We start from the raw sequence: 27,086 nt of genomic DNA on the forward strand, positions 1-27,086 counted from the left end.
CCGCCTGGATTTGAGTAGACTTTCCGGGACGGAAAGGGCAGAGGTGGGCTTGCGGGCACTGGGGTTCCATCTGTCGCCTCGGTGGCAACCCTGTAACCGTGTGGCCACGAGACAACTCTGACATTCAAATGGTGATTGACACTCTACAAAGCTGTGATCTCATTCCGCCTGTAAACAATTTGGTCAGATTGGCATTCTCTTCGTCCCATTTTACAGATTAAGAAAGGAAGTCAGGGCGCCTGGGTGGCTCAGTCAGTTAAGCATCTGACTTCGGCTCAGGTCAGGATCTCGCGATCCGTGAGTTCGAGCCCTGTGTAGGGCTCTGTGCTGACGGCTCAGAGCCTGGAACCTGCTTCGGATTCTGTGTCTCCCTCTCTCTCTGCCCCTCCCCTGCTCATGCTCTGTCTCTCAAAAATGAATAAATGTTAAAAAAATTTTTCTTTAAATCAAGGCTCAGAGAGAGGAAGTGACCTGTCTAACATCGTGGAGCAAACTGGGATAAGTTAGCTACTTTCTTGCACTGTTTCTTGTGCTCGTCCCTTTTCCCCATACCCTCAAATAGTTTTTCCCTATAAAATAATTTTTAAAAATGCAAGAACACCCGGAAGGTATGAAATCAAACGTGTAAGCACCGCTCCTCCCCGACCTTGGCCACCAATCCTGCCTTCTAAGGAGAACCAGCATTGGTAGGATTTTGTTTAGTCTCCCAACGAAATGTACTGATGTAAAAACCAGACAGTATTTTTTCCCCTGAATTCTGCGTTAGCACATTGGGGGATGTGGGGTCGGAGTCCGAATTGCCACGTTCAGCCCAGTGCTCGCTGCCCATGAGACCCTGGACAGTCACTTCCCTTCTCTGGCCCTCACTGTTCTCGGCTGCAAAGTGGGATTGTACCAGACTTCTCTCTTAGCGGTGTTAAGAGCGCGAGATGAGATCCCAGGGTATGAAGCCCAGAGCTCACAGAGCAGCCCGACAGCCTCCCGCTGTCACTTTCTATCTGAACGTCCTCCGAGTTATTACATTGTATATATTTGCTCTGTCACTTACTAGGAAATGCATTTTGAAATATTCCAGTCACGCAAGAAGAGTTAAAGACGAAGGCAACACGTGCCCATGTATATACACCTTCAGCTGAAGAAACAGTATTCGGCCAGTATGTCAAAGCCCCTGTGTGCCTTCTGACCACATTCTCCTTCTTCTTCTCCGCCCCCTGGGGGTGGCTACTGTTGTGAACTTGGCCTTCAGAATTACCATTTATTTAAAAAAATTGTTTTAACGTTTATTTATTTTTGACACACACACACACACACACACACACACACACACAGCACAGGCGGAGGAGGGGCAGAGAGAGAGGGAGGCACAGAATCCGAAGCAGGCTCCGGGCTCCGAGCTGTTGGCACAGAGCCCGACGCGGGGCTCGAGCTCACGGACTGTGAGATCATGACCTGAGCTGAAGTCGGACGCTTAACCGACTGAGCCACCCAGGCGCCCCAATCAGAGTTTATGTTTTAAGTTGGTAGAAAATCATTTGGGATGGATGGGTAGTACATTTTTAAAAATTTTTTTCATGCTTATTTATTTTTGAGAGAGAGAGAGAGAGAGAGAGAGAGAGAGAGAAAGAGTGTGAATGGGGGAGGGGAGAAAGAGAGAGAGAGAGAGAGAGGCAGAAACTGAAGCAGGCTCCAGGCTCTGCACTGTCAGCACAGAGCCCAACGAGGGGCTGGAACCCACGAGCTGTGAGATCATGACCTGAGCCGAAGTCGGACGCTCAATTGACTGAGCCACCCAGGTGCCCCTCGTATTTTTAAGACGTAGAAATCAGATCATAAAATCTCTGCCTAAAACCCACCAATAGTTTCCCAGCATGCTGAGAATACTATCAAAACTCCTTTCAATGAGCTACAAAGCCTTTTGGATTCTGGCCTTGGACCTCCTTCTCCAACACCACCTGTTACCATCCCCCCACCCCGCCCCGCCCTGCTGCCCCGCAAAGTACAGTATGACCACACTCTACTTTTTTCTTTCTGTTCCTTAAACCTCCCAAGTTCATTCTGTGCCTCAGGGCCTTTGCACATGCTTATTCCCTCTGCTTCAAATTCTCTTGTGTGGTATCTTTACTTGGCTGGCTCCCTCTGGTCATTCAGGTTTCAGCTCATCTTCTCCAAGACCTGCCCCCCACCCTGCCATTATCGCTTTCTATCTCATTCCCTTCGGAGTGTGCTCCCTGCAAACTGAATGACTCCTGATGATGTTTCCTTGTTCATTGTCTCTACAAGATCCACACCCAGGCAGCAGGAATGAACCAGGTTGGGACAGGCAGTGCCTCCTTCATTTTTGGATTTCTTCAGCACCCACAAGCTGGCCAGTGAATATTGGGGGCTGGGGAACAAGAGAAAGGATGCCTTGGGGGGATTTAGCAAGTGCTTATGAGCTGAGGAAGTTTCCTTCAAATCCATAAATTCTAGAATTCTAGAATTCTGTGCATGGGTGGTAGGGAGCAGGGCGTAGACATTATTAACAGAAGATCAAGTACCCAGGTTTCATCTTAGTGAAGGCGACTCTGGTCTGGTCCTCAGACCTTCTTATGGATCAGTTGTCTCAACTTCCTCCTTTTCCACCCAATTTCCTCCTCAGGGGAAATATGGACAGATTTCTATTCCTGTCCTCCTCCTGCACACGAGTTAACAGGCAGTGAAACGGGTGGCAGGGAAGAGGGTGAGATCACTGACTGACCATCTGTGATTCAACCCTTTTCCATGGAACAGGAATCCCCCTTCCATTACAAGGGCACAGGGGAAGCCCAGGTCTCCCAGCAGACCGTGGCAGGAAGGGAAATTGAGGCCCTCAAGCAAAGCCTCACTGCATTCTCCCCCTGGCGGTTCACCCCCCATGGGAAGGGAGGAGGGAGAATCCCCTCAATATGAGATCGGCCAAAACCAGGAGACCATCTAGGGAGTGTCTCCATGAGGCTCAGACATCCATCACTCTGAAAAGAAATCATCAAAAGCGATTATATACGGGGGTGTCGCGTCCTCAAAGACAGAGCTCGGGAAACGTCCAAGGCCGGCCAGACGCCCCCGGCAATGGAGGCACCAGGGTTGAATGGGGAGTTGGATGAGCTCAGTTTTTCATTTTTACAATGCATCAAAGAACCCCAGTCCCACCACGAGGGAAGCAAAGACGGCAACTTGTATCTCGAAAAGACATTTTTAGATATCCTTTTATTCCCAAAGCCGTGGTTATGAAAATCCTGCTTCTCTCTCAGACTTCGCTTCTTAACGGCAGCCAATTCCATCTGTCCTGGCCAGAGGGATCTTTCCAAACCACCCCCCTTCCAGCGGCCCTCTCCCGCGTTTATTCATCGTCCCTGGACTCATAGCACCACCGAAGAGGTAAGTTGCAGCGTTAATGACACTGTCATACTTGTCTGCTTTCTGTCTTATCTTCCCCACCAGGAGTAAGCTTCCCGAGGAGAGCAATCACGTCTGCCCGATTCATCGCTGCCTTCTTAGGACGTATCCCATGGTCGTGGACCTAACACGCAGTAGACCCCTCCCGAATACCTGTTTCATGAACCACGAATACACCTGCAGGACTGGTTGAGAACAGACTCAGTGTGTTAGAGAAGTGCACTTAAGAGGGGCCGTAGGGGCGCCTGGGCGGCTCAGTGGGTTAAGCGTCCGACTTTGGCTCAGGTCATGATCTCGAGGTCCGTGAGTTTGAGCCCCGCGTCGGGCTCTGTGCTGACGGCTCGGAGCCCGGAGCCTGCTTCGAATTCTGCGTCTCCCTCTCTCTCTCTCTCTCTCTCTCTCTCTCTCAAAAATAAACATACAAAAATAAAAATAAAAATAAAAAAGAGAGAGAGACTGCAGACTGGGAGACTGTATTACTGGCCATCGTAAAAGTGAATGCATGGTACGTTGAATCCTAGATAAATGTGCTCTGGTTTACGACCTCGTGTCTGGAGAGATGCTTCTCGGTGAACACACACACCTAGCTGCTCTCATGACAGAACACAACCCCGTCATGGTGCAGAGAGCGCCAGGGCCCATCCCCGTAAATCCCATGATCTGCTCTGGCAACGGAGGGCGAGCAGAAGCCCGGCTGGTGAGTTTGCTCGTGGTGGCCGTTATTCTTCTGGCGTGGCCCAGCAGGCCACGGTCGCGTGGATGGAGATCGCGACGCAATGGCCGCGTCACCCAGGAGAGCCCCCCAGACTGTATGCAGTGCTGACGCCCGGAGTCCGCTGCGGACCCGGCCCCAGGGGACTCGCAGCGGCAGTCAAAGCGGGGAGCTTGTGCTGGCAAGAGAAGACTCTGGCGGTGTCTCCGATTCTAGGGTAATTACCGGATAATCGTCCTCCGCGAGCTGGTTTCTCGCCCGTGAAGGGGCCTCCTCTGCAAGGCCTGTTGGGGTCCGTCCGGTTACCTCTCATCAAAGCTGGTGGGTGGGCAGGCGGGGCATGCATTTCCCCCGTGAATGAGCCCCAAAGCTGCGGGAAGAGGGGTGCCATCCTGCCTTTGTGTCTTTAACAACCTGATTAACTGTGGCTGTCACCCGTGCCAGCTGACTGGCATTCAAATGCTTCTTTCCCTTCCCACCTCCAAACCCCGCCCCCCCCCCCCCCCCCCCCCCCCCCGGACTCCATTCATGTCTCCTGGTGCAACTTTGTGATTTCTTGCCGGTGGTAGTGTAGCCGAGATGGGGAGAGAAATAAGGCGGCGGGTTTATTTGTGTTCAGGAAAAAAAGTCAGTGAGTCACTGAAGGAGGGCTGGGAGACAGAGGCACGAGACAGAGACAGAGAGACGGGACGGCTCGGGGAGGAACCCCACGGCAGGAAATCAGCTGCACAGACAAATATAATACTTGGGAGTGAATCCAGATGGTCCACAAGTGAGTTTAAAGGACGTCATGAGCGAGTCTGCCACGTCTCTTCGCCTGTTTGCTCAGATTCACAGACAAGGACAGACACCAGATCGACACCCCAGCCGTGCTCAGAGGCGGAGAAGATTGGAAAACCTGCACACCCAAGCTCGGGCCCTGGTTTTGCCGCCAGGCTTCGTGGCCTCGAGCAAATCCCATCTCTCAGAGCCTTGGTTTCCGGCTTCGGGAAGTGAGGGCAGTGCTCTTTGCCTGGTCCACCTTAAAGCGATAAAAACTGGGGAGACTGGGGAGGGGGGAGGCAGTTGTGTGTAGGACTGAGTTCTAAGATGCTTAAAGCAGTTTGACAACTTTGAGGCTTATTTTGTTTCTTTTAAGAGATGGGAGCGGTCCTTTCTTCAGACAGAACCTGGACAACAGTGGCCTTATTTGCTGGGGACAAATAAAACATGTTCACGGCTTCACCTGCGCCGTTGAAAAATTTTCTTTTCCTGAGAAGGGTCTATTCCTATTTTGTTATTTTTTTTATTATTTTATTTTTGAGAGGGAGAGACAGAGAGTGAGCGGGGGAGGGGCAGAGAGAGAGGGAGACACAGAAGCGGAAGCAGGCTCCAGGCTCCGAGCCGTCAGCACAGAGCCCGATGCGGGGCTCGAACTCACAGACCCCGAGATCGTGACTTGAGCTGAAGTCGGAGGCTTAACCGACTGAGCCATTCAGGCACCCCTCTATTTTTTTGTTTTAATGATTTAGTGTTTTGATCGTAAATGGCAAAGCTGGGATTTGAGCCCGGGCTGTCTGACCCCCAAACCCACACCCCAGTGAGGCCGAGAAGTGGCGATATGTTTATTCCAGCTGGACCCCGAATCCTGGCCTGGCTGCCTCCAGTGTGAATGTCAAATGTCACCTGCTAACAAGCTAGCACAGTATCTGCTCCACCTATGAGGTCCCCAGGGACAAAGGAGGACACTAACCATGCCCTAGTACTCCTCCTGAGGACTGGACAGTATGGAACAGTGAGAGAAAAACTTATCCAAAGGCAGAACCCAAAGGTAAGGGAGCTGGCTTAGCATACCCATTTTAGTGATGGGCAAACTGAGGCCTGAGGTGCGAAGGGAAAAGCTCTGGGTTAGGAAGGTTAGGGTTCTTCACTGACTCACCCTATGCCCTTTGGTTCAAAGTGTCTTCTCATCTCTGGGCCTCACTTTTATCCTCTGTATAACAGAATAATTTCTTCAAATAAAACTTTAAGTGGAATGAAAAGGATGAACTCAGCCGGTCTGGATTGCCCACACCCTGCATGTTTGAAAGAAAGTTTGACCCTTGTCCCTACTCCTGGGAGGGACCTTCAAAACCCTTGGAACTATCCCGCCTGATGGGAGGGTCTTAATTTATGGAGGTGTCATGCCCCACCTGGTAGTCTATACTAACAGCGTGATTTATGGGTGGGGACCTTGGACCTGGCTTCAGTTTGACTTCCAGAGGAACTGGAGACTAACGTCAGCCACGTGGGCGTTCAACTGTGCCTGTGTGATCAAGTCCCAGTGAAAACCCTGACCCCAAATCTTAGGTGAGCTTTCCTGGTCAACCATAGTCTGTGGGTGTTCCACAGCCCCTCATGCTCAAAGTCTGCGCTGTCGACCTGAGTCCATCGGGAGAGGACGACGGGGGGCATTTATGCCTGGCCTCTCTCGGACTCTGCTCTACGGTGCCTCTACTCTTTGGTGATTTTAGTCTGGGTCCTTTCACGGTACTAGACCGGACCGCTGGGTGTGACGGCTTTTCTGAGTTCCGTGAGTCCTTCCAGCAAGTTCTTGAACGTGCTGGTGGTCCTTAGGGAGCACTGACCCCCCGTAAGCAGTCCCAAACAGGACCATATGGTTTGAATCAGGACTGGGGGCAGGGGTCCGAGAGCCTCCCTCTGAGGCGCCCCCTTTCCTGAATCACCTTTGAGGAGGATGGTGGTGGTGAAGGCTAATGGTGATAGGGTTTTACCATATGCCGGCTCCTGTACTGAATGCTTTCACGTGGGTTATTTCATTTACTCATCTCAGCACCCCTGGGAGGTGGGGAATATCATGATCCCCATCTTACAGATGTGGACTCTTAAGTTCAGAGACCTTTGGTCACCTGTCCAAAGCAACGCAATTAGTCGCTGGTGGGTGGGGCTGGCCGTGGAACATAATTTGTAACGCACCGGACAAGACGGTCTCTCCTGTCCCTTCCAGAGCTGATGTCCAATGGGTACGTGATCCTAGGGGGTAACTGATCTTTGGGGGGCATGGCTGGGAATCCTGGGGCTCAGGGATAGACATGGTTTCTGCCTCCTCTGCTGTCTCAGGCGATTTTGTCCACGCCAGGTCCATACCCCCTACTGTCCGCGCCAGCTTCAAGGGGGACTTGGGCGCCAAGTGGAAGAAACCATTCCATTCTATTCCAGCCCGTCCCGCCCGCCCATCGTGTCTCATCCCACCCCATCTTGTCATATCAGGTATGGATCACGTGCCGAACTGGGAAGACGCGAGGACGTACGACACATCCTCTCTCCCCTCCGCCTCCGCAGGCCAAGGTTCCCCACCAGGCAGATGAGCTCAGTGTGCCCTGGGGAGCAGGCTGGCACCACGAAATGCCAAGCCTCAGGCTCCTCCATTCTTTAGCTCCTGGTCCTTGATGCCCACCTCTGGGAGCCCGGCCAGCCTCTGCCCAGAGCCTAACGGGCTCTTGCAGCCAATGAGGACAGTGGCTCGGGTGTGTGTGGGCCTGGGGCCCAGGCGCTGCACAGAACATCCCTTCACTCCCAGGCCTGCCCGGTGGGCAGATGGTGGGGGTGGGGGGTGGGGGAAGCGCTGTGGGGGGGCGGATTGGACGGTCCTCAGAGCGGCCGTTGTCGGCCCCCTGACCCAGCAGAGACCACACAGAGCGCCTCAGTGTCCTGGGCGCCCACCTGGCCCCCTTCACAGGCACTGTGCCCGCGCACACTGGCACTGGGCCATCTCCCCGGGGCGGGGGGAAAGATGTCTTTTTATTCACTCAGCAGCCGGCTCTGCCAAGGTTGGCTCGGCACACGCGGGGCTTGAGACACGGAGGAAGAGACAGATGCAGAGAGATGAGGCAGGGAAGACAGCAGTCTCCCTTATGAACATGGCCTCAGCTTGGCGCACAATACTGCAGATCATTTTCAGATAATGGCAACGACCGCGGCCACTTTGAAGCATATCGTGTGCCACGCTCTTTACACGCGCCGTCTCATTTTCTCAGAGATGCCCTGTGATACGGGGACAGCTCATCTCCCCATTTCATGGATGGAAAGACCGAGGCTCTGAGAGGGAAATCCATTCACCCAAGAACGTACCGGGAGAGGGTGGTGGACCTGGGATTCAAACCTCGGTCTGTCTGACATATGAACCCCGTAGCGTCTTGCTCTCCTGCATTTCCGGTATCGTTCAACCTCTTTTCCATTCTTTTTTTTTTTTTTTAATGTTTATTTATTTTTGAGAGAGAGAGCGCGTGTGCACAAGTGGAGGAGGGGCAGAGAGAGGGGGACAGAGGATCCAAAGCGGACTCTGTGGTGACAGCAGAGAGCCCCACGCGGGGCTCCAACTCACGGACGGCGAGATCATGACCTGAACCGAAGTCAGACGCTCAACCGACTGAGCCGCACAGGCGTCCCTGTTCCACGCATTCTAAATACATGATCTTATTTAATTTTTACAATAGCAACTCATTCATTCACCCGTGCCCTCCTGCAGTCACTCAATGAACACTCACTGAGAATCCCCTGGACTTTAAGCCACATGGAAGGAGATATAAACAGTGTCTGTTCTCAGAGGCGGTGGAAATGAGAGTGAGGACAGCGAACTCCAGAGTCCCCCCATTTACCTCCAAGGCACCCACACCTTGTCTGATGCTGTTGGACCAGGAACAAGGGGGTGCCCTAAGGTTTGTCTTTACCCCTGCCTGGAGAGTCTTGAGTTTTCTACTCGGTATCTCAAGTGATGAGACTCTTGGATAAGAACTCAGGCCTCTTGTGTGAAATCCCCACAGTGAGGAATGCCATGTAGACGCTCTCTAGAGTCTCTTGGTCCCAAACATACCTTTTAATACTTCAGAAGTTTTCACTGAAGTATAGTATGTGAATAGAAATTTCACCCAGTTGTTCAGTGCACAGCTTGATGAATGTTCTCAAACTGGACGCAAACTGCATAATAACCAACAGGACCACTTAGCCAAACACTGCCGGCGTGCGTTCTATCTTCTGGCGCCTCAAGGAGATCTTTATTTCGCCTTCTAGCATCGTTTGGAGATTCACTTCGGCTGTTGATGAATTCCCTGGGCAATGACGCAACACGTGCTCCTTTGCACCTGGCATCTTTCGCTCGTTCTCTTTGTGACATTTTTCCGTGCTGTTACGTGGGTGCTGGCTCATTCCCCTTTTTTATTGCCGCGGAGTATTCTGTGTTAGGACTATCCCACAAGTTACCCATTCGATTGCCTACGGGCGTTTGACTCACTTCCAGTCTGGGGCTATTGTGAACAGGACAACTGTGAACTCTGTCTTACACGGTCTTTGTTTGTTTGTTTCTGGTGCACACACATACCTACTTCTGTTGGGCGTATTCCCAACAGGGTGCCGGCTGCACGGAATGGCATGTCTGTCTTCGGCCAGCGCCGCCAGACATTTAGTACAAATCCCCCAATTCCGATGATAAGTCTATCCAGCTGCTTTCCGACAAAGCAGTAACCAGCAGACTGACAGAAACCTAATGCTGTTTATACAAATACTAATAATAATTACTATTTTTACCGCCGTTCTGTTGTTCCTAGCCTGCAGGGATTTGGGAATGAAGGCACGTGGTAAGCAGCAAATGAACGGCTTGGATAAAAGCCTGAATGGGGTCGGGGGCGGGGGGCCGAGGGGCGCCCGGGGGGCTCAGTCGGCTGAGCGTTCAACCTGGGCTCAGGTCACGATCTCGCGGCCGGTGAGTTTGAGCGCCGCGTCAGGCTCAGCACAGAGCCCGCTTCAGATCTTCGTCTCCCCCCTCTCTCTCTCTCTCTCTCTCTGCATTTCCCCCACTCTCTCACAACAAACCCAAAGGAAAACAGATCTGAACGAAGGGAACAGCCACAGAGGCCAGCCAGAGGGCCGCATTTCATCCTCACGGCGGCATCTGGATCGTTAGAGGACACCTGTTGCCTCCTTGAATGGGGATTGCTTCTCGCAGCTCCCTCTTTAACGAAGCATGAAAGGAGTCCAGGGGGCTGGGCTGGCCCGGGATGGGGTTTCCAGGTGGCCTGTCCCCAGAGAGAGGGCAGGAAGGAGGGAGGGGGCAGGGAGTCCAGACACGGAGGGAGCGGCAGGCATCCAGGAGACCCCAGCGAGGGCTTTTGCCGCGGGAACCAGCCTCGGGCACCCGGGCTTTAAGCTGGAGGCCATGCACGCCCCGTGTGCCATTCCGACCCCCTCTTGGGTGAAGACGAGCTGGCGGAGCAAACCGAAGGTGAAACCGGGCCGTTCTGCCAGGGTCCAGAATTCGTACCTCCAAGAGGTCTGACTCCGCACCTCCGCTCTGCAGGGCACTGCAGACACAGCCACAGCTTCTATTCTGTGAACGTGCCCTCTTGCTTTTTTGCTACCGAGTCTGTGCTGGGGCTGTGTTTTCCAGCAGCACTCCGCTCCCTGCCACGCGGACGCACACACAGGTCACTCCGGGATCCGCTGCACGGCACCACGCGTATTCTGGTTTTGCCCCTCTGCGACAGGTCCCGCGTTTGTGTCCATTTGGCGGATAGGGAAACTGAGGTTCAGAAACACAAAATTATTCTCCCAGAGCTTCCGAAAGCAGGTGTGGCATAGGCCCCGGTCTGTCCGACTCCAGGACAAATGTCTTGGCTGCTTCTTGTGTGCTTGGTCCTCTGACACCTTCCCCAGGGCTCTTTGTCCTGAGAACATTCTTTTCCTTCTCAGATGGCTTCTCTTCCCTCTTTTTCTGGGCCTCCCCCTTCATGCACTAAGCTTCTAACAACTCAGAAATGACAGAACTCATTGGCCACAGCTGGAATGACACTGGTGGGCGAGATAATACAATATTGATCTTCCCATGGTAGACTCTATTCCTTGCAGGGAGGGGAAGGGAGATTAATGCAGGGCCCTGGCGGGTAGCAAGCAGCATCTGTAAGGCAGCTTCTGTGACAGGCAGGATAACATGCTTTATTAGCCTTATGACAAGACAATGTTTTACCATAATTTTTGATCAGAGACTGGGCGACGTTAGCATCAAAATACATTTGGGAAGCAGTCACGCAGAGTAAGTAGCAGATGAAAAATACAGCCCATGGTGGGGGCTGGCGGCTCAGAGGTTGAGGTTAACCTTGGCTTTCCAAAGGGACAGAGGAAATTCCATGAACACGCAGACCTCCAAGCTATGAGGACAGGGTTCCATTGTTGACTTTGGGACAATGTCAGCAACACCTCCCCAACCCCTCCCCCCGCCCAGATTTATGCACACATTTCAATTCCTGATCCCCTGCCAGAAAGCCTTGGGTACTGCCTTTCCCCAGACCAGTGTTTCTCAAAAGCCCATGCACAGCAGAATCTTCCGGACTGACTTTTTAAATGAATTCCTAGGTTTCATCCCAGACCCAGTAAATTAGAATTTGGGGAGGTGGGACCAAGGAGTCTGCACTTTTACCAAGCACCCTGGATGAGTCACATGTGCATTGACGTTTATGAACCATTGCGTTCGGGAGCTCTGAGCACGGAGAGAATTACATCGCGTAATGTCCCCGCCACCGTGCCATTACACTCATAAAGCTGCACTGAACTGCGTTACAGTTAATCATGTGATATTTTTACAGCACTTTATCACGTACACTGAGCAGTCCTTTCTATTGCCCTATTTGATCGTAGATCAAACAAACTTGTGGAAGAGAAATAAAAATTCCCATTGTATAGATGAGGAAACTGAGGCTGGGCGCGGGTGGTAAAGGATCATGCCGGAGACCTCCTATCGAGCAAGCACAGCAGCCAACATTGATTCTCGAGCCTTCCTTAAACACATCCTGTGCTCTCAAATTCCCCCCAGGTGAGGGGTTCTTAACTGGGGGTGATTTTGCCCCCCCCCCCCCGGGACATTCAGCAATGTCCGGAGATGTTTGGGCTGTCATGACTGACTGGGCTGGGGAAGGGGTGCTTCTGGTCTCTAGTGGGTGGAGGCCAGGGACGCTGCTTAGTACCCAAAATGCACAGGATGGCCCAACCACAAAGACCCATCCAGCCTAAATGTCAGACTGCATCCCACCCAAACTTTATTCTACACTGACTGGGATGCTTCCGGAGAGATCTTAGCCCAAGGAGTTATATGATCAGATTAAGGCTCTGGATCCCTCTAGATGTGGACTGTCGAGAAGACAAAGCAAATAGTGGAGACCCATCTAGGAAGCTAGTTTAGTCATGGCATGACCTTGGCCAGGCTGTCCCCCACCCCTGCTGAGCCTCAGTTTCCCCTTAGGCGGGACAGGGCTGGAGAGATTCCACTGAATGGGATTTCTCCTATCGCTTTAAAGCTGTTCGATGATCTAATTCTGTCTAATTTTCTGTTAACGCTGGGTGACCTCCTTTGGAAGGCGAGACAAGATCTGAGAGGCTGGCCCTCTGAAAGTCATTGTGCATTTTGGCTGATACGTCTTCCCGCCTCATCAGCCAGATTTGCTCCACGTTAGAAAGGAACTCCCAAGGCAGAGAATGCTTTGGAAGGAAATTGGATTGGAATTTAATTGATGGCCCGGGCGATATGCCACAGCTATTAAATTACCCTGAAAAGCCAACCCACTGTTCTATACAGAAGCAACATGGCTTTGTTTGGATAATGCCATGTGTGTGAATTCGGTTTCTTCCCCACTGGACCCACTGTGAGTAGAAGCGTCTCTTGGTTGCCAGTGGGCCGGATGCATGCCAGCCCCCATGATGGCCTCCACGCACATCCTGGCTGGAAGGGTCTCAAATTCACCAGAGCCTCCAAATCTAACTGAGCCTCTTATGCCTTCTGGTCACCCTCCTTGCGGTCTTAGTGATGCTCCCTTTAATCTGACCATATCACCCCCTGCCTTAAAACCTCTCCATGGATCTCTATCATCTATGTTGGCAATGCCCAAATTCACTACTTTGGAGGTTATTGAGAAATGTGCCCACAAAAAAAGAAGTTTGGAGATACTGCCTCCTCCTGGACAATTACAATGCCCACCTTCATGGTAAAGGCACTGACAAGTCCTGCAGCAAAAGGAAAATGTGTCCAGCCAGGTTGAAACCATATTTCCCAAATCATCTGCAAGTGAGTCCCCCTCTCACGATCCTGTTCACGCACATCTCACTTATTTACGTCTTGTAAAATAGGCTTCCACAGAGTTCGAGCCTGGGACACGGTGATCTGCACATGGAAGTACAAAGTCTTTGGGCTGGCATTCAAGGCTCTCCACAGCAAGGTTCTGGACTTCGGGGCCAGCCTCATGTTCTAGCTTCCAGCATGTCAAATTCCTTGACATCTCCAAAATCCCATGTTTTGGAAGGGCAAGCACAGTGGTTACAACAAAGCCTAGAATCACTGAATCACTGAATCATATCTGTACCATTTGATGGGGGGTATGAGTTTCAAGAGTTAACCACCATGACCTCAGTCTCTTTACCTGTGAAATGGGTATAAGAGCACCACCTCATGGGGGTAGTTGTAAGAATCCAATGAGCAGACATATGTAAAGAGCCTAGAACATAGCTGACACTCAATACATGTCAGCTCTCAGTTCCCTTTGTTGGAAATACCTGCCTTCTTCTTGGCCATCTGGTCAACCTCTTGTTATCCCAAGTGTCTTAGCCCTGACATTGGTCCTCTGTAGAGCTTTCTACACAACCTTTTGGAAGAGAAATACACTCTTTCCTCTGTTCTCCTGCAACACCTTGTCTTCCTTCCTTTATTCATTTCATTTAATTGAGCCCCTACTCTGTGCCTGCCACTCAAGGCATTGGAGACACAGTGGAAATGGGACTGCCTTTGTCTCTGATCTCTTGGAGCTGAAAGTCTAGAAAGAAAGAAAGAGGTGAACTAAAGAATGAGGCAGAAAATTAGCTGCCTGCAACCAGGAGGCTCCTACAGGAGCACTCACTGGGGCCCTGGTTTCTCGCTCTTAGCAGGATGCATTGTAGTCACTTCTTTTTTTTTTTTTTTAATTTTTAGTGTTTATTTATTTTTGAGAGAGAGAGAGACAGAGCGCGAGCAGGGGAGGGGCAGAGAGAGAGGGAGACACAGAATCCGAAGCAGGCTTCAGGCTCTGAGCTGTCAGCACAGAGCCCCACACGGGGCTCGAACTCACAGACCGCGAGATCATGACCTGAGGTGAAGTCAGACGATTAACCAACTGAGCCACCAGGCTCCCCAGCATTTCAGTGACTTGTTTTTAACCACATGTCTCCCACTGGAGAGGGAGCTTCTTCAGGGACCCCAAGCGAGCGCCCCGAGCACAGAAGAGGCACCTGAAATGTTTACTGAACGAAGGGAGGGCATGGGGAGCACCAAAGGTTGGGAATGACCCTCATCCCCCCGTCCCCCTTGACCAAGCACACCTGCCAGCTTCTGGGACGTCTACCACTTGGAACCAACCATAAACCAAATCCCTTAAGGAAGGGAAGAGAGAATGATCTGGTTTATTCTATTTGAAGAACTCCGAGTTCCCAGCGCCCTGGGTGCCTCTCAGAGCTCCATTTTTATTTCCTGAAGAAAAATACTAAACCAGGTTACTGCTAAAGAAGATGAATAGGAACAGAGACAGGCTACCGGTGGTGTGCAGCTCTCTCAGGTGTTTTCCTCGCCAGTTCCAGCGAGAGGGAGGGAGACAAGACACGATTCTTCAAATAGCTCTTCTCTTTTTTGGGGGAATATGTAATTGTCTCAATTAAAACACAGACCAGAATACTTAATGGCACGGAAATTGATTTTGATGCTATTTAAATAATTTCCCCCTGGAGAAAACGGGTATTACTTGGCCTAATTTTGATGGAAACCTTCATTTCCTTCCCAGCTCAGAACTTGTGTGCATGGGGTTCTGTTCACACAAGGCAGATCTGGATTTGTGTCAGGCTCAGAGGACTTGTCCAGGCAACTGGAAGGGGAAGGAGCCTATGCCAAAGCCACACAGGTCCACTAGAGAGGTGTACAGGGTGCAGGTTTAAAACTTGCCCCATAGGGGCGCCTGGGTGGCTCAGTCGGCTGAGCGTCCGACTTCGGCTCAGGTCATGATCTCACGGTCTGTGAGTTCGAGCCCCGCGTCGGGCTCTGTGCTGACAGCTCGGAGCCTGGAGCCTGCTTCCGATTCTGTGTCCCCCTCTCTCTCTTCCCCTCCCCTGCTCATGCTCTGTCTCTCTCTGTCTCAAAAATAAATAAAACATTAAAAAAATTATTTTTAAAACTTGCCCAGGGACACTATGCTCAGCTCCTCCCAGAGTGTTTCTATAGAAGGGGACTCATGGCCCTACAGGGCTGTCCGTGGTGTCAGTCACAGTGGGGGCTAAGTGGAGGAGGGCTCAGTGATGTGTGGCCCTGTAGGATTCCTCCCTCCCTAAAACACATTTGTGCAATACGAATGTTCCACGCCTTGGAGGAAATGCACATGTTCGTTCTCTCTAAATTGCCTTTCTTGGGAGAGAACATGAGGCAAGAAATGAGCCCACATTTACTACTCACTAGACCCTCTGCTAAACTATTCCATAAAAATCCTACCTCAAAATCCCTTGACCAAGGAAAAGCCACGGGCTGAAAGCAAAGGTTGGCAAACTAGAGCCCACGAGTCAAGTTTGGCCCACAACCTGTTATTGTAAATAAAGTTTTATTGAAACACAGCCATATTTTCTCTTTTACATGTAGTCTGTGGCTGCTTTCATGCTGCAATGGCAGAATTGAATACTTGTCTCAGAGACTGATGGCCAGCAAAGCCTAATTTACCATCTGGCCCTTTACAGAAAAAGTTTGCCAACCTCTGGTTTGAAGTAGGAATATATGAAATTATCATTTTAACAGTGAGAAGAAAAAAAGGTTAAAACATTGGCAATTTCACATGGTTTGACCTAATGCCCCACTTTGGTGTTAAGCCCCAGAGGTTGTACAATTCATCTTGTCCATCTTCTTCCTTTGTATTCATTTAGTATGTGGAACTAAAGCTCAGAGAGGTTAAGTGACTTGCCCAGGGTCACACAGCTGGAAAGTGACAAGATCAGCACACAAACTCAGGAGCCCAACTCCAAGATATTTGCTCTTCCTGCTCCCTGGGGAGCCCTGACAAAACCTGTGCCCTGTTTGTCCACCTCTGTGCCCTCAAAGTCACCAAATATTTGTACCTCCCATCAGTGCTCGCCTTAGCAAATGCAGCCTCAGAGTTTTCCAAGAATCCAGAATTGGAATGACCTTGAGTTTATGTTGCTAATAGTACATTTTGCGACTGGAATCCTTGATGTGAGAAGTGGCCAAAGGTCATCAGAGCTGACCATGTTGAAGGAGTTAAGAGTTCTCTCAAGAGCAGTGGGGGGTTTTAAACACGGGGCAGCGGTGGCCCAAGTAGATTGTGCCGAGGGCGCTCTCCTTTGTGGCTGGAGCTTGGAGAGGGGCTGGGGGTGGAAACAAAAAGACCAGTCCAGGCAAGAGATGGTGAGGCATGGTTAGCAGTGGAGGCTGAAAAGTGAGTGAGATTTTGGATAGATCTGCTTAGAGCCCAGAGGTCTTGGGCTGGACCGGATATGGAGAGGGGAGGGGTTAAAAGACAGGAAAGTATAGAGATGACGCCCAGGTATCTGCCTGAGCAACCCGGTGGGTAGCGGGGGCAAAGAGGAGAAGGCACCTGCCCTGGTTACACAGTAAGCGGACGGAGCCGGACTCGGAACCCAAATCGGTAAGCTCTGCAGGGGTTACGGTGCCCCGGCAATGACAAGTTTCCTGGGTGGCTGAGAGAATGAGACCAAGGGAAGGGCTACTGTGGCTTCTGGCTCTCAGCAGACCCCGGGGCAGCATCAAAGCACTGAGTGGTACCGAGATTCCTTCCCGTTGGAGTTTAAAGGGAACCGGGGCTGGGTGCTCCAGGAGGCTTCCTGGAGGAGGCGGCATTAGACCTGAAACTGGAAGGTAGTCATCCGAGCAGCGCAAGACTGTGGACAGAAGGGCAGATGGGCATCGAGGTTCTGAGATGCAAAATGCATCATTCTGTGGATTGGAAAAGAACCGAAGTTCTGGGTCTTGTGTTTAAACCACTCCCTCTTCCTTTTGATTGTTTGGGGTTCTAGTGACCTCCTACTGCTTTGTCTTTAGGGACAGCCTTTCCATGATCAATAATTTGGGCTCCGCATCTTGGGCTTTTTCACCATGAAACTGTGCACATGGTGGTCTTGCTTGTCTCCACTGGCTACCCTTTCTCACTCAGACTTTGGTCTCCTTGCTTAAACATCACCTCTGCAACATCCTGGACTAGGTCAGTCCCCATTACGTGCTCCCTGAGCTCCCCGTGCTCTAATTACTAGCTCAGCATCTGTCCGTCCCCTTAGGAAAGAAGCCCGAGAGTGGAAACGATATCTGGTTTGATGCATCTGGTACCAGCAGCTCTGAGACGGGCACATCCTAAAGGCTAAATAAATACTTGAATAAGTGAATGAATGGATTTGCATACCGCATCCCAGCTCCTTTGCCTCCCCTGGGTTAACATCTTTCCCTTCTGCCTCCCCCCGGCGTCTACAGCTTGCCATGAGCAGGTGTGTGGCAGACTGTTGTATCTCCCACACATGTTCCTCTTCTCTCCCAGAAGGGTTGTGGATCCCTTTAAAGAATGAATGTGTATCTATTTTTGAGACAGACAGAGTGCAAGTGGGGGAGGGGTGAAGAGAGACGGGGACAGAGGATCCGAAGTGAGCTCCGCGCTGACAGCAGCGAGCCTGATGTGGGGCTCGGACTTCCCGACCGTGAGATCACGACCAGAGCCGAAGTCAAGAGCCGGATGCTTAACCAACCGAGCCACCCAGGGGCCCACCTTTCTAAAAAAATTTTTTAAAGTTCCCCATTCTGCCCTGGACCACCAGATTACTATCTCCAGACTTCCCATTTCCTCCTAGCTCCTTCAACCCGGCTCCCTCCCCCTGGGGACAAGAGAAAATCCAAAGGGCTTCATGAGGTTCTCAAGACCCTCCAGGGTGGGGCCAAGCAAAGTTCCCCAATCTTACCTCCTCTGGACCCCAGATCATTTAGGTTCACTCTTGCCCACCCCGGAACGCTCACATGACTAAAGTCCTCTGTCGTTTCCCCCTGGATCAATCCCACCACGTCCTCCTCAAAGCCAGCCCCAATCACCCCTGTCCTAGCTGACTCCTCTGAAGCACCTGGAGCCATTTTTGTTTGGAGCCATTTTTGTTTGAAGCTGTGTTTTGGGGGGACATTTTTATCCTTGTCTTATCTGTGTGGACCCTACCATCTCTACGAGAATTCTTTGAAAGGAGAGGTCTTATTGTGGCCAACGGTATTCCTTCCTGCAGCGTCTAGTACCCTATGCTCAGCATACACTCGCTACTTGTCTCCGAAATGTATCGTCTGCAGCTGCTTGATGTCTGCTTTCTGCATTGGATCATACATTTCATGAGGGCAGGGACCTCACTCATCTCCAGACCCCCTGCTTCCCCATCCCTTGCTTAGCCAGCTAAGAAGGAAAGTTACTTACAGCAAGGTCGCCTTGCAGCTGTGACCCCGTGGGTGCCTCCCCTTTACCTGCTCTGGAGCTTGCCTTTCAAGGCAAAACTCTATCTCGAAGATCATTACCGTAGAATAGGACATTCGCCCCCAATTCCATCCAAGACTGTCAAGGCTGGAGGGAGGCACCAACAATCACTATCCCCCCCTCTCTTGGTCCCATCCCATTTCATCCTTGTGTTCTTAGCCTAACCTTAGCCCAAAGCTCTCTTCCCTCGCGTTTAGGATAAAAATACAATTTTCTTCTCGCTTCAGCCACTGTGGTTCCATCTCAGGTCAGGAATCTGGAAGTCTTCCGTTTCTGCCCCCTCCATATGCAATCACGGGTTCATTTCCTTGACTTTACCGCCTCCTCCACCCCCATCGGCTCATGCCCAATGGCCCAGGCTGCCCACATTTCTTGTCTGGATGACTACGATAGCCTCTTCCCTGGCTGCTCTCCTTCCAGTGTCTTCCCCCCGTAAGATTCTCTTTCCATGGCGGCTCTCCTACAATTCAAATATAACCATGTTATTCCTCTGCTTAAAATCCTTCACACCTTACCCTCAGAATCTGGTCTGACTCCTTCAAACATGGTGGATGAGGCTCTTCAGATGAGTCCGGTATGGCCTCGACCCCCTGCCCCCCTCCCTCCCCCAGAACTTTTAGAATGGAGTCATCCAATCACACAGAATCGCATCTAGTTTTCGAGATAGGTGGAGTACAGGCCTAGCGGTTAGGGATCCAGGGCCAACAGGCAGACTGCCTGGGTTTGGATCCAGTTCTGCCATTTGCTAGCTGTCTGTCATGTCCTTATTGTGCCTGAGTGTCTTCATTTAAAAAGAGAAAAACAGGGGCATCTGGGCGGCTCAGGTCATGATCTCACGGCTCGTGAGTTCGAGCCCCACGTTGCACTCTGTGCTGACAGCTCCCAGCCTGGAGCCTGCTTCCGATTCTGTCTCCCTCTCGGCCCCTCCCCTATCCATGCTCTGTCTCTCTTTCAGAAATAAATAAAACATTACAAAAAATAGAAAAACAAAAATATGTAGTTGTGCCCACTTCAGAAGGCTGTCGTAGGGTAAACAAGGTAATTCGCACAAAGGTCTTAACACGGAGCCTCTTTCATTACCATTAAAGGTGCCGGGCTACCTGCCTCGGTTCACACTGGTGCTTTGCCCATTCTTCATCTGGTGAATCGCGAACTCCTCGTCAGCTGCTGGTTTGGGTGGCACCTCTTCCAGGAAGGCTTCTTGGATTCTTGGGCTGGGTTAATGACTCCCTGCTCCCTGCTCACTTTTCACACCGTCCTGTAAACATCTGTGCATCTTGACACAAGCCATGTGAATTGGGGGATGCGTCTTCCCTCTTTCCAGCCTCAGCGCCTGGCGTGGTGCCTGGCATTGGGGGACACCCTCAGGTAGCATCTGTTGAGTGAGTGGATATATGAGCATCTTCTCTCCTATGAGCCTGTGTGTATTTCAAGGTAAAGGCGATGACTTCTTTCCTGGCCCCCCTCTTACAGCTCTCCACCCAGACCTGGGCAGAGTAGAGTGGATACTCACAAAAGACTTTTTAGCTCGACTGAATTGAAAATGACAGACTCATTCGGGGAGTCGTCGCGTGGCCATCTTGATGGGGGGAGAGGGCGGCTGGCTGGCAGGAGCACGCTGATAAAGGCAGCCAGAGTTGGTATAAGCCATTTATTCTCCTGAAAGAGCTGAAGCTAATCTTTCACGAGCAGTCTGGTCGGATTCCCGTTTCTAATACAGATGCTATCAGGGTCTTAGATGTGATAAACTCCCCGGGGTTTCTCTAAGACTCCGAACGCGGTCTGGAGTCAAATGCCTGTTCTCCTCCGAGTTCCATGCAACTGCCTCCAGATCCATGAGCTACAGACCCTCGACTGCAGGGAAGAGCCAGTCTCCCTGCATGCCCGAGTCAGGGAGCCCGGGGAATCTTCTGCACCACCTGCTCACGCTCACCGGGACGGCCTCTCATCAGGCCTCAGTTGGAGGACCCACATCGCCCCCTCAGAGGGCTTTCTTGAGCCACCTTAAGTTAAGAAAGTCTTCCTCCATTTCCTGACGTCCTTGTTCACGGTGAGCTCCGTGAGGGCGCCAACCACCTGCGTCCTGTCCACCTTTATACGCTTTCTTGCCAACATGCTACTTTGCACATGAGAAATCCTCGGTACATATTTAGGGGACAAATTACTGGATAGGAAGTAGGAGTGCTGGGGCACCTGGGGGGCTCTGTCGGTTGAGCGTCCGATTTCTGCTCAGGTCATGATCTGTGGTTCATGGGTTCGAGCCCCGTGTTGGGCTCTGTGCTGATGTGGGTTAAGCATCCAACTTCGGCTCAGGTCATGATCTCGCAGTCCCTGAGTTTGAGCCCCGTGTCGGGTTCTGTGCTGACAGCTCAGAGCCTGGAACCTGCCTCGGATTCTGTGCCTCCTTCTCTCTCTGCCCCTCCCCTCTCATGCTCTGTCTCTGTCTCTCAAAAATAAATAATCATTAAAAAAATTAAAAAAAGAAAAAAAAAGAAAGAAGTAGGAATGCTGTGAGACCCTGGGAAATCATTTCTCTTTTCTGGCTTGTTTCCTCTCCTGGAATGTGAGAGAGTCGAATGGGATTTTGTAGGGATCCTTCTGGGTCCACGGTCTATAAATTTACAGGAATGAGACTGGGGAGAAGGCATTTCATATTGGGTGCTGCTCTTCTAAGCCCTGCTAGGTGCACCTGCCCAGGTTGGGGTTTCTCGACCCGGGCACTGTCAGCATCCAGGCTGGATAATTCTTCCTGGTAGAAGTGGTCCAGTCCATTGTAGGATTCTGAACAGGTTCCCAGGCCTCTCTCTCCACTAGATTCCGATAGCAGCCCTAACCCAGGTTGGGACAACCAAAAGTGTCTCTGGACGTTGCATAGTGCCTCGGGGAGCAGGTCCCCATCCTCATGGGGAACCCCTGGGCTGGATGGAGGGGTCCTTGGTAATCATGCTAAGGAGTCTGGACTTTGTCCTTCTTTGCATCAACCAGAACCTTCTCTGCTGCATAGGAGCACGGTTCCCCTTGAAGGACCCTCAGCCGTAGTGAGTCTCAGAGGGATCCAGTGTCAGAATTGCCTGGGAGGATTTCTTAAGTTGCAGCCTGCTGGGCCCCACCCCCGAGTTTCTGATTCAGCAGTCTGAGGAGCCGAGATGCTGCGTTTTTCTTTTCTTTTCTTTTTTTTTGATGTTTATTTATTCTTGAGAGAGTCGGAGCACGAGTGGGGGAGGGGCAGAGAGACAGAGAGACACAGAATCGGAAGCAGGCTCCAGGCTCCGAGCCATCAGCCCAGAGCCCGACGCGGGGCTCGAACCCACGAACCGTGAGATCATGACCTGAGTGGAAGTCAGACGCTGGACCGACTGAGCCCCCCAGGCGCCCCGAGATTCTGCATTTCTAAACAAGGTCCCGGGTGATGCCGATGCTGCTGGTCCAGGGACCAGACTGCGAGAAGCAGTCTTCTGTGGCTGCGGTTCCCAGTCCTGGCAGTGCCCGAGAGTCCCTGTGCCCAGGCCACACCCTGTCAGATCCGCATCTTTGGGGGTGGCGCTGAGTATTTGTGTTTCTGGAGACCCCAGGGATTCCACTGTGCAGACAAGCCCTGAGCCCCTCTGCCACGTGTCCTGCATTGTGTTCATTCGAAGCGAGTCCTTCGACCATTTTGGCCACCGGAAATGCTGGAATGGAGGAAACCGACTTTTTGTTCATGTGTTGGCTTCCTCCTCCCTCAGCTGGCCTCTTATCCACCCGTTTTATTCACTTGTTGGCTTATGTCCTTGGCCCCGTATGCCTCTGTTGGTTTATTCTTCCATGTGTACCTCCCTTCTACCCTTCGATGACACCTGCTTATCTCTTTCCCACTCTTCACCTACTGCCTCCAATGGTTCCTTTTTTTTTTTTTTTTTACCTATTTGCCCTTTCTCTTCACCATTCTTATCTTTGCTCAGTTATCTTCCTGTCTTGCTTTGTGAGCAGGGAAGTGTGGGGAAGAATGACTAAGACAATACGCCTTTGCCCAAGGAGTTCTCTCCCTTCCCGATTCCTCTGCTCCCTCCCATCCCATCCTAATCCTTCCTGAGACCTCAGCTTCCCCTGGATCACTTCCTGGATCTCCCAGAGGAGCTCAAAATCCCCTCACGTGCTTTTGCAACACTACAATGCTCACGGATGTAACTTTACAATGATTTTTAAGTTACACAGTTACTATTTGTCCGCTGGACTGTGTGCTCCATGAGGGCAGAGGCCCTGTCTATTTTGCTCTCATTGGATCCCAGCGTCCAGTACGGTCTTGACCCTTTGGTCAATGAATACAGCCTCTGCCACAGGTCACCCTCCCCTATCTGCCTCTAGCAAGGTCCTTTGTGTGGACACGGAAGTAACACCAGCCGGGACTCTCTTCTCAGCAACTGTGGGCCCAGATGGGCTGTGTTTACCTAGAAATGATGGAAATAGCCCTAATCCCACTATCTTGGCAAAAGTTACTCTCAGACGCCAACAGTGATTTCTCAGGCTGGCCTCAAATGCTGCCACCTCTCGACCCAGGCTGACAAAACCCACAGAAAGTCCTTATCTTCCTTGTACTGGGGGACAAGGAGGTTGATGTTGGCCATTGTCTTCATCTGGGACACCTCTCGGGCTTTGAGATCCCAGCTATCTGACATGTGCACATGAAGGGGATTCTTGTTTCTCTCGGGGCCACCAGGGCCCCTGCATGGGAGACAGCTCCCAGGGACGGGGACGAACACAGACTTCCTGAAGCATTAATAAGGCTCAGCGGGGGGAGCAAAGGGCAAGTGTGTACATGCAGATGCTTGAGCCTTAGGGGAATGATGCCTTACATGCTTTTGCATCCCTAGGCCAGGGGGAAACAGGCAGTGAAAGAGAATTCTAAAGTGTGTTTTAAAACCGGTCTACACAGTGCACCCCAGGCTGGCTCCATAGGAGGGCTCTCAGCCAGCTTGCAAGTTAACTGCGGGAAGCGGAAGCCTTGGCTTTCTTACCGGCAATGAGCTGGAAGGCAGGTAACAGAATTCTGAGGACAGGAAAACAGCCCACAAATACATGCCTGGAGACACCCAGCCACTGACAAAGAGCCTCGCAGAATGTCCCCTTGACCTGCTGGCTATCTTAGCTTGCTGGGCTCTTTTTCCAGACTTTCTGCAATATGACTCCTGCCCCCAGATGGGACAGACGCTCAACTCTTCCTACCTGCTGCCATTTGGGGGTGGGGGGGAATTAATGGAGGCCACAGTGTTTGGAGTGTTACCGCGTGTTCAGCACTGTGAGGAGCTTCATCCCGTGTGTTGGTTTTATTGGACCTTCCTCTCTCTGTCCTTCCTTCTCCCCTTCCTTTTTTTTTTTTTTTTTTTTGCCCTAGCTATACTCAAGGAGCATCCTTATGCAACAGCTTCTGCTGTGATCGAATCCACTCCTAAGCACAAATTCCCTGGAATGAAATTCCCTGGTCAAAGGGCACGAAGATTTTTATAGCTCTTGCTGAACAAAATCGCCATACTGCTTTCCTAAGGGGTCTTTCCAATTACGAAACATCCGAGCTAACCAATGTTACAGTAACCTTGCCAGCATCCAGTGTTATTGGTTTAAGTGTTTTAAGCTAATGTAGTCAGAGTAATGTGGTTTCCCCCCAGGATACTTTTAGGTGCATTGTACTTGACCTCTGTGAAGGATGCACATTCCCCGTAAACTTTCCACCCAGTGGTTCACGTTGCTGGACGTTTTCATTACGCGCTCTGTCCCTTTGCATTTTGTGGTGCAGATCTTTAGAGTTACAACTTGGCATTCCTTGATACGCTTGTTTATCATGTTTTAAAGTTTTCATTATTACTTACCCTCGCTGCCTCTTAATATAGTTTTTCTATGAAAATTTAATCCTTGCAGAGAGATTATATATATCTCTTTACGTACTGTATGTAGATCTGTGCTTTATACACACACAGGAATTCAAGAGACAATTTTTGTCCCCTTGGGGAAAATACGGCCCTCACGAGAATGCGTACAATAAGCTAAATTCAACTACACGGTTCCACTAAGTCATCATGAACTGATGATCACGAACTAAACAACAATCCAGCTAAATAAATAAAGGAAATTCAACAAATATTTTCTGGGCACCTACTGTGTATAAGCAATGAGATAGTCACTGTGGACTCAGAAATGGAGAAATCAAGGGCTCTACTGCCTTTTTTAAAAATGTTCACTTATTTTGAGAGAGAGAAAGAGGGGAGGGGCAGAGAGAGAGGGACAGAGAAAGAATCCCAAGCAGGCTCCACACTCAGCATGGAGCCTGATGTGGGGCTCGACCCCACGACCGCGAGATCATGACCTGAGTTGAAATCCAGAGTCGGAAGCTTACCGAAGGAGCTACCCAGGCGTCCCTCTATTACCATTTTTAATGCAAATTGACGAGAACTGTTGAGAGAGGGCATTGCAAGTGGGAGGTGGGAGGGACTGCCCAGAAAGGTCTAGGGACCTTAAAAGCAAACAAACAAAAACCCAAACGGACAACACCAATAGCCTCAGTCACGACAGCAAAGCAAGAGACAGGTCTGTGGGCTGATGTGTTTTGCCCAGAAGTTGGACCAAGCATCACACAGCAGGCGTCCTCCTGGTATAGGAGGCTGGGCAGCCTGGTGGTCAAAGAGGGGCTGAACTGCAGAAGGACCTGCTTCAAACCTCGGCTTATGATTTCCTTGCTGTACATTACAGCCAGCCACACGATCCGGGCCAGCCACACGATCCAGGCCAGCCACGTGAACTTGAGATTCCGTATCTGGAAAATAGGGGCAGATAATCAGACCCAACTCTCCAGGTAGGTGTGAAGGTTAAATGAGAGACTGCTCTCTAAACTCTTAGCATGGTGTCTGACCCAGAATTAGGGGTCCGAAATCATTTGCTAATATTACTAATATCACTCTTTGTTAATTCCGAGAACGTTGTCGGCAGGCCATCAGATGTTTGGGGTGAGGACTGGTCCTGCCACGAGCTTTTTTCAAGGGTCTAAGGGAGAATGTGACCTTCAGATGCAAAACCAAAAATAAGCACATATGTCACTAAAACACTCAATTACCCCCTTTTCAGGGTCCCTTTCTCTCCAGTCTTTTTCTTGTTTTGTTTTTTTCCCCCTCTACCCTGTTTCTTTTTTTTTTAATTTGTTTATTCATTTATTTTTGAGAGAGAAAGAGAGAGCGAGCGAGACAGTATGAGCGGGGGAGGGACAGAGAGGGAGACACGGAATCGGAAGCAGGCTCCAGGCTCCGAGCTGTCATTGCAGAGCCTGACGCGGGGCTCGAACTCACCGCGAGATCATGACCTGAGCCGAAGTCGGACGCTCAACCGACTGAGCCCCCCAGGCACCCCCTCTACCCCATGCTTCCTAAACATCAGCATGCACATGAGTCACTGGAGGATTTTTCTAAAATGCTGATTCTGAATCAATAGGTCTGGGATGGGGTCCAAGATTCTGCGTTTCTAACTAGCTCCCAAGGGTTGCTGTGGCTGTTGGCCTGCCGACCAGCCTTGCAGCGACGCTGCTCCAGTGGGTTTTAATGGGGGACGCTACGGGCATCCAGGGAGAGGAACAGGGAGATGGACGGCAGATCCTGAGTTGCCACCGGGGGCACAAGAGACTGCACACAGGCAAACCCCTTTACTAAAACAGGCAAGGTCTGAACGTGTACTGGAGACAGATGCCCGGCCCACCTTGCCTTGGGGCTGCAAGTCTCCCTGGCCCTGGGGTGAAGCCTTCCACTCCACAAATACCACTGAGCAGTCCCTGTAATGACAGCCCCTCTTCAGAGGGCACTGACTTCCTGCAGGTGCTTGCTGCCTTAACAAGGACCTACCCAGCAGCCCTGAGATCAGTCAACAGTTGTCACCTGCCCCCCCCTCCCATTTTATAGTGGAAGAAATTGAGGCTTGGGAGGGTGAAGGGTGTGGACCCAAAGTCTAAGTGGTAGAAAAGGCAGACGTAGGATTTGATTACAGAGCCAACTCCAAGCCTTTCCCCATTCCCACCTCAAGTGCCCACACCCGTGATGCCTGACACCCAGTGACGGTGCCTGGCTCCCAATGACTGCCCTAAGATCTTCACAAGCCCTGGGATGGCCTTTGGGGATGCTAAGTAAGAAACACAACGGCATAGGTAGGATTCACGGGCCACCTAGTGGGGGTGGAGGGGTGGGGGGGGCGACCTTACAGAGAAAGCTGCCTCCAGCCTATTTGCAGACGTGCATCAGGATCCATTCTGCGGGGCTCTTGTCTCAAAACCAGATTGTTCTGCAATGTGCTCGCCAACATGGAGTAAAATGTTGTCATTTCACGCAAGATCAACTGAACCTTTGCTTTTCAACTCCATAAACCCCACCCCCAGTTCCCACCAGGAGGCAAGCTCCTTCTCCAGA

Source organism: Panthera leo, chromosome D3 (assembly GCF_018350215.1).
Source record: "Panthera leo isolate Ple1 chromosome D3, P.leo_Ple1_pat1.1, whole genome shotgun sequence".
NCBI lineage: Eukaryota > Metazoa > Chordata > Mammalia > Carnivora > Felidae > Panthera > Panthera leo.